At 48.0% G+C, this 7,805-nt stretch overlaps 1 long non-coding RNA gene across 3 annotated transcripts in view; it reads left to right on the top strand.

The window, feature by feature from the left end:
- The window catches only part of LOC142501554 (uncharacterized), a 12,773-nt gene extending 9,991 nt beyond the window's left edge, over window positions 1–2,782 (top strand). Inside the window, exons 2-4 of one of the 3 annotated variants that reach the window (XR_012803519.1) lie at window positions 239–329; window positions 1,046–1,223; window positions 1,961–2,782. This is a non-coding gene — a long non-coding RNA (uncharacterized LOC142501554). Of the gene's footprint in view, window positions 1–238; window positions 330–1,031 lie in introns of all 3 variants that reach the window. The other 2 variants (XR_012803517.1, XR_012803518.1) reach the window with 2 other exon arrangements.
- The last annotated feature ends 5,023 nt before the right edge of the window (window positions 2,783–7,805 follow it).

The following is a 7,805-nucleotide window of genomic DNA, read 5'->3' as shown; positions in this document are numbered from 1 at the left end:
TATATCCATGAGGTCCCTATGCTAATCTGGGGGGATGTGCAATATTGACCATATGTGCGGTAGTCATGCAGACTGACCACTAGGTCTTTATTTTTGCCTCCCTGTATATGATGAAGCTCTATATATCAGCCTAAGGATTTATATAGTGTTCCTTCTCTGGACTTATGTGCTTATATATGAAGATGTTTGTGTGCACACACAGTATTTGAGCATCGCTCTATCTACCTTTCTCCAATAGGAAACTGTGATATCATCTGGTACGGCTTCCTATTGGCACGTGTGACCTGGACCTTTAAACTCTGAAGAGATACCAGTATCTCCTACGGAGGGTAAGTATCTCTGGAAGCAGGGGATCCCCGGGAGCTGAAATTAACACAGTTCAGCTCCAGAAACCCCTTGTTTCAAACCTGTGATTTATATATATATATATATATATATATATATATAAATATAAAAAATTAAAGTTAACCCATATATGGCCGAGCTCATACTTACCGAGTTGCTGCATGTGTGCATGTAAATAATAATAATAATAATAGCATGTTCTTGTATAGAGCTGCTAGTTGTACGCAGCGCTTTACAGAGACATTTTTGCAGGCTGAGGTCCCTGCCCCGTGGAGCTTACAATCTATTTTTGGCGCCTGAGGCACAGGGAGATAAAGTGACTTGCCCAAGGTCACAAGGAGCCGACACCGGGAATTGAACCAGGCTCTCCTGCTTCAAACTCTCAGTGCCAGTCAGTGCCTTTACTCACTGAGCCACTCCTTCTCCCCGTGTAGAGGTATTAAAGGGGTTGCACCCCCATATGGCCACCCCCTGACCTCTCTTGGGAGGCAAGGGGTTAACTGGACTGTGATCCAGTAATGTGTTTTTACCCTGCCTCAGCACCCAAATGTGTATTCCCCTGTAACAATGTATTTCCCCCATTCCAGTGTCTGCACCAACACTCACACTGGGATCCGTTCGGGAGGAGGAGGGTTAATAGTTAGGAAGTGATTATAGCCCTTTGTTCCATTTTCCCGCCTTTACAGGCTCCATTTTGCAGCTCTCCATAGGTCGCCATTGCAGCCCCATACAATCCTATGGCGAATCCGGCGATTTGGGCCCGTTTCAGTAGAAGACCTGCAGGTGGCGCCCGAGAGGAGAAGCGGCGGTTCCCCATTGTAAGTCAATGGAGCCATTCATTTCAATGGGGATTCCTCGACGCCGACCTCCAGGAACAGGTTGGCAGCCATCCAAACCGCAGACCGCAGAAGCGGATACATTGTCTAAAAAAGAGCATTGATCACACTAGGTCAAGTTCAATCACAATTGGCGTGGGAAACTTAGGTTCTAGGGCACCCAGGAATAAAATTCTTTTTGCCCCTAGACCCTAGGAACCCCCACACTCGACCACCACCGGGTCCGAGAATTAAGGACCCCCGTAAAGGGTCGCGCTCGCCACAAGGGTCGCGCCATTGACTCTAATGGCGGAGGGAAGAGCCGCGAGTAAAAACGGCTAAGTCAGAATGAGCAGAAACCCAGAACCCATAGATCCGGTTCTGTTTAACCTAGAGGGATGAGATTCGGCCACCATGTAGTCCTAGTTCCGGCAGGATTGCATGGCAAATACTGACCCACTCGGGGCAACAGAACGGAGTCAGGGTAATTGCAAAGTTTGGGTTTCTGCCATTGACTTGCTGTAACGGATCTGCACCTTAGTTTACTGTTTGCCTTGCCTTACAGACATGTGCAGCCCTGGAACACTGCTCCTGATATTTACTGCCGCTCCACCCTGGGTTCACTCATTAAAGCAATGCTGTCACACGCCCCTTCTGCTATTGGTTCACTGACCTTTAAAGACACCTTTCCCACAATGCTCCCCTGCCGAGCATAACCCTTCCTGGTTGTCACAAGTGTTCTGCCACAAGCCCTAGGCTTGGCTCTGTTGTGTTCTAATCTCTCTAGTTCTATTCCCTAGTTCACACAGAGGTCTGTTCCTGTCTCCTGTGCTGAAGCGGAGTACTCTTCATATTAACTTCAGATCCCTGTTTCCTGTGGCCGGCTGCTAGTCTCATGCAGCGGCCTGTTCCTGTCTCCTCTGCTGAAGCGGAGTACTCTTCATGTTAACTTCAGATCCCTATTTCCTGAAGCCGGCTGCTAGTCGCACGCAGCGGCCTGTTCCTGTCTCCTGTGCTGAAGCGGAGGTCTCTCCAGTGTTGACTTCAGCTCCCTGTTTCCTGAGGTCTGCTATCCTTCAACAGCAGAGCCTATCTACTGGTTCCTGGGGCCTGCTGCTCATTCTCCATTGCAGAGGCCGTGTCCGGGTTCCTGTGCTGAAGCGGAGGATTCTCCAGTACGTACTTCAGCTTCCAGTTTCCTGAGGTCTGCTGTCCTTCCCTTGAAGAAGCCGGTCTACGAGTCCTGAGGTCTGTAGCTCTCTCTCTCCTTGCACAGGCCCGCTCTGGACTCTTGCGCTGAAGCACTGGTTTACCAGTGCTGGCTGGCGGTGTGCCCACTCCGGTCTGCCTATCCCTTCCTGAGACCAGTACCATGGGCCATGGTCGCCGCACGCGCAGAACCCGTGCTCACGCTCCTAAGCTGAGGCGGGGAACTTCTGATTACCTGTTGCCGAACTCCTGCTTGAATAACGTTTATCCTGATCTCTCCAGTCCTGACCATGGCTTGTCCACTGATGATGCTACCTTCTCCAGTCCCGACCCTGCTACGTACGACTACGAACTGCGCAATCCGGATCCGCCTGCGCGGTCTAAGGTCGGTGCTTTTACAACCCCACCTCAGCCACGCGGTCCGACCCAGGTTTGTGGCGAGCACAAGCTTGATACTTGCATGGCGGAGAAAAGCCTTGTGTTCCAAAAGGGTTTTTAAACTGTAATTTTGTATCTCCGGTCCGGTGGATCGCAGCAAGCTGAAACTTGGCCACCATGGAGAGTCCCCTCCGGCATGAGGGTCTGGCAAGTTTCAGCCCGCTCGGCCCAGCCGAACGGATTATTTTAATATATATAGATATTGGAAAATGTACTGTATTTCAAAGCGGGGATAAAAGCCAGCGAAAGTTACTGGCTCTGTTTAATGTAAATGCTCAGGGGGCGACCCATTGTCTACAACAGACCCCCTGATCAAAGGCTCAGCAACTCTGGCTGTATACATTAGGGCGGAGAAACGCAGGGCTTGAGTGATCTGTAAGTGTTGTAATTCACACTTACAGACAAAGGATTTCCTGACCAAATTCAGGTCTGGAAGACATGTAGGCGCCCTGACTTTTGTGTGGGGCTAAAGAAATTAGACCCCAAGGGCCAGAAACACGCATGTGCCAACTAGCTGGGGGGCATGATCTATCAATGTTCCCACGTTAGCTGGCAAGGAGAGATTGGGTGCAGATAATTGTCCTCCAATGACTTGCACTCAATGACACTGTATAGGACTGAAATCACATATAAACCAGTGTCAGCCCTATGCTCACAGTCTTCGATTTTACCAACTACTTGATGCCTGATTGCTGTATGAATTGCCAATCATGTACCTGGTTGCTTCATTACCCAAAGTAAGTGCTATTTCTTGTCTGTTATTTGTATTATCTTGTGTGTTCACCTAGCTAAGGAATAAACTATTTTTATTATATCTAAGTCGTGTTCAATTCAACCCAGATATTTGGTGTGTATTATAACCTATCACTAGCTACCGTGACAGTGCACGACAAGCACGCTCTCACTGTTTGGCATATGTGTTATCCAGCTGCAGGTGAAGAGACGTGTTGACGCGCCAGTGTTTTGAGGAGACAATACATTTTGTCTTTTGAGGCGGCTGCCGCGTGACGTCAGCGTCACGTGAGCTAGTCCAGCCAATGAGGGCGAACTAGTTTCATGACGCGTCTGCCCCAATCTCCTGCAGCCAAGTTCACAGATCGCTGGTGCTGCAGGAGAGCGCATGGTTGTGCAGGTAGTATAAGCTCTGCCTATTGCTGCTTTAAGAGAGACATGGATCAAAATGCAAATGTTCTGCTGGTTACAGAGTACCACTACTTTTTTATTTACGAAAATCAATTACCCCAATGTGTAATGTGTTTTGAATTTGTAATGAGTTGCAAGCAAGCAATTAATCTACGAATAAATAATGATGCTGAGTATCTCTATACATTGATAATGGACAAGCCGCGCTGTATAAAGAGGTTGAGTATCTGTATTCATTGATCATGGTCACACTGCACTATGTAAGGGTGCCGAGTATCTATATACTGATAATGACCATGCTGCGCTATTTTATGGTGTTGAGTATCTCTACCCACTGATAATAAACATTGTATAATTATGTGCGTATGCTGAGCATCTTTAGACACTGGTACAAAACACACTGCACTGTATAATGATGTAGAGTATCTATATCAAAACATGAAGATTGTGGTACCCACTGAACCCCAATTTAGGGGGGGGGGCTTATGTATTAAAGGTGCACTAGGGGAATCTATACAATGATAAAAAAGACATGCTGCACTTTATAATGATGTTGAGTATTTTATACAGTGATAATGAACACACTGCTGTATAATGGTGAAGCATATCTCTAAACTGATAAAGAACATGCTGTGTTGTATAATGGTGGTGAGCATCTCTATACACTGATAAAGAACATTGGGCACTATATTATTATGCTGAAAATCTGTATACACTGTTAATGATCATTATGCGCTAAAGTATGATGATGAGTATCTCTATACTCTGATAATGAACGTGCTACACTGTATAATGATGTTAAGTATATTAATGCACTGTTAATAATCATGCTGTGCTGTATTTTGATACTAAGTATCGCTATACACAGATAAAGAACACCCTGCACTGTATAATGATGATGAGTAATTCTATACTCTGATAATTACCACGCTGCACTGTGTAAGGATTGCACCTTTAAGGAAGTACCACAAGATGACAGCAGCATAACACACAAAACGAACAAACCCTTCCAAACCAATAGATTAGACTAGGGACATAATATATGGCACAGCACCCCAAACTCACCTTGGCAAACTCAACACCCTCTACAACTCAATATGCCGCTTTGTCCTACAATGCAACCATTTTTCCCGTCTTGCCCTCAGCTTGAGCTCCTATCATCTGAGATCTGACTCCCAAGGTTCAACAAGGAATCCGGTGGCTCCTCTTTCTGTTACATGCACCTCACGTCTGGAGCAACCTACCAGAGACTCTCACAGCCGCCTCCAGTTTAAATTCATTCAATACTTCAGCTCAAGCATTTGAATCTTGTCTGTAACAGTTATATACGCTCATAATCATTCATTACCTATAACTGTCCATGAAATGTCTGTAAATATAATGTGTAGCCTGTGTTCATTTCATGTTTCATGTAACCATGTATTGTCATCATAACTCTGTGCCCAGGACATACTTGAAAACGAGAGGTAACTCTCAATGCACAGATGTAGCAAACCTTAGGCTGCGTCCATACTGTGGCAGACAGCGCGGACACGTCCGCACGCAGAGCGAACAGACTGCCTTAAGGCAGTGTTCGCGTACATGCAGCGTGCAAGCGCGGAGGCAGGAGGGGGCTCGCGATACGCGAGAAATCAGTTAAAACTGATTTCTCGGAGATCACGTGAGCGGTTCGCCCAATGAGGGCGAACTAGCTTTGTGACGTCATTGGCACGCCCATAAAAACGCCCACGGACGGCGTGCTTACCAAACGTCTTCAGTGCCGCAGTCATGCAATCGAAGGATGAACATTGCAGGGGGTCCCATTCAGAACCATGGACCCACCCCCCCACCCCACCCCCGCGCAGGGTGATCGTGGCAGACTGTCCCCAGCGCCTCAACTTTTGCTTGTTCATTTGCGGCTCTGGGAATAGTAAGTCTCATGACATCTGTATTATTTCCTGGTAAAACATTTTTATAAATAAAGCCCAGAAGATGTAGCCATGTAAACTTCCCTACCATTTCAGATCTTCCTACACTGGGTATCTAGCTACATTACACCTTATTTCACTGGTGGGGAACAGAGGCCCGCAGCGACTTCCCCTTCAGCCCCCAACCTCCTCTCTCCCTAGTCCAGTGTTTTTCAACAGGTTTTGCAGGTATTCCTAAAGGGTTCCTTGCAATTATCAGGTAATTTGAAAATTGTACCCAATACAGAAGAATTTACAATGCATCTGATCTCAGATGCGCTATTAGAGAGGGTTGGGGTTCCTTATAATGCATCTGATCTCAGACATGATATTAGAGAGGGTTGGGGTTCCTTACAATGCATCTGATCTCGGACACTATTAGAGAGGGTTGGGGTTCCTTATAATGCATCTGATCTCGGACACTATTAGAGAGGGTTGGGGTACCTTACAATGCATCCGATCACAGACACGATCCGTGGCCTTTGGGATTTGTATGAGGTGCATGACAGGGAGGCGTGGCCATGACATCACGAGGCTGGTTCGCCCTCATTGGCTGAACCGCCCACGTGACCCAGCCGTCGTGGGGAAAAACACATTTTTTTTGTCTCGCGAAAAATCGTCCACGCTGTCTCGCTTCATCGCAAGCTCTATGGCCTGCCTCATTAAGGTTCATCCTTTTGATCGCACTGTGCGTGCTCGCGCTCAGTATGGATGCGGCCTAGAGAGGGTTGGGGTTCCACAGAATTTCACAATGTAATCATAGGGTTCCTTAACCAAAAAAAAAGGTTGACAACCAGGGCCCTAGTCCCTTCCTCCTTTCATTCTGTTGCGTGAGCACACAGGGATGGAGGTGCAGATGGGAGACCAGGCTTCAGACGGGGGGCAGGGCTACAGGCAAAGAGTTGAGAGAGAGTGAGATGTTAGGCTACGACCCAAGTAACTGTGTGCACGCGCCTGGAGGCGCGTGCACTAGTTTAAGCTGAGATCTGCTAGAGGTAGCAATGGGATGCGCGTCTTGAGTAGAGCAGCGGGGGCGGCCATGACATCACGCAGCTGGTTTGCCCTCATAGCTGGTTTGCCCTCATTGGCTGAACCACTGCCTTGATATAGCCAACACTCGGCTGCCACGCCAAAAGACAAAAATCTTGTATTTTGGGAATGGAGGTCACGCATCATACTTTGTGCGCTCTGGCACACGCCGACTGGGGCCTGCCCTATAGAGGACCATACTCTGTGTGCGGTGCGCATGCAGCCGCAGCCACTGGGAATGAAGCTTAAGGCCGCGTCCATGGTCGGCGAGACAGCACAGACGAGTGCGTGTGCGGCGCGATCACAATGCTTTAAGGCAATGATTGTGCCCATAGACCGCGCGGTACATGAGTAATCAGTTACATTTGATTCCACGGCGCGACGGCCAGGTCACGTGAGTGATTCGCCCAATGAGGGCGAACCAGCTGTGACATCACGGACACGCCCCCCATCTCGTCTAGCCTGGCCACAAAATGCTCCCGCTAAACGCAGGTGATGTCACATGCACACGAGGCCACCATGGACCCAGCTAAGGTGGTGGGGGGATAGTGAGAGAGATCAGCACAGCACCTGTTTTCCCTGCTTGCTGAGACGGGAGGGGCTGTCTACACAGCCAATCCCTCCCAGTCCCCCACATGGCTTAACTCTATTGAGCAGCTCTTAACAGAGCAGTCCTATCCCCCCCCAGGTATCAATCTGAGAGCGTGTTGGCTCTGGAAACACCACCTCCCCCCTAGCCCCCTCTCCAAAACAGAGGTGATAGAATTTATTTTAATACACACAGTTTTTTCAGTTATTAACAACAAACTTCCCCATTAGTAATGGAGTTTATAAAGCACAAGCTATTGGCAGAATAATAAGCATCCCTTTATTTTCTGAG

The sequence above is a fragment of the Ascaphus truei genome, chromosome 8, assembly GCF_040206685.1.
Source record: "Ascaphus truei isolate aAscTru1 chromosome 8, aAscTru1.hap1, whole genome shotgun sequence".
NCBI lineage: Eukaryota > Metazoa > Chordata > Amphibia > Anura > Ascaphidae > Ascaphus > Ascaphus truei.
The sequence above is the reverse complement of the archived record's forward strand: the minus strand, read 5'-3'. Positions and strand labels throughout refer to the sequence as shown.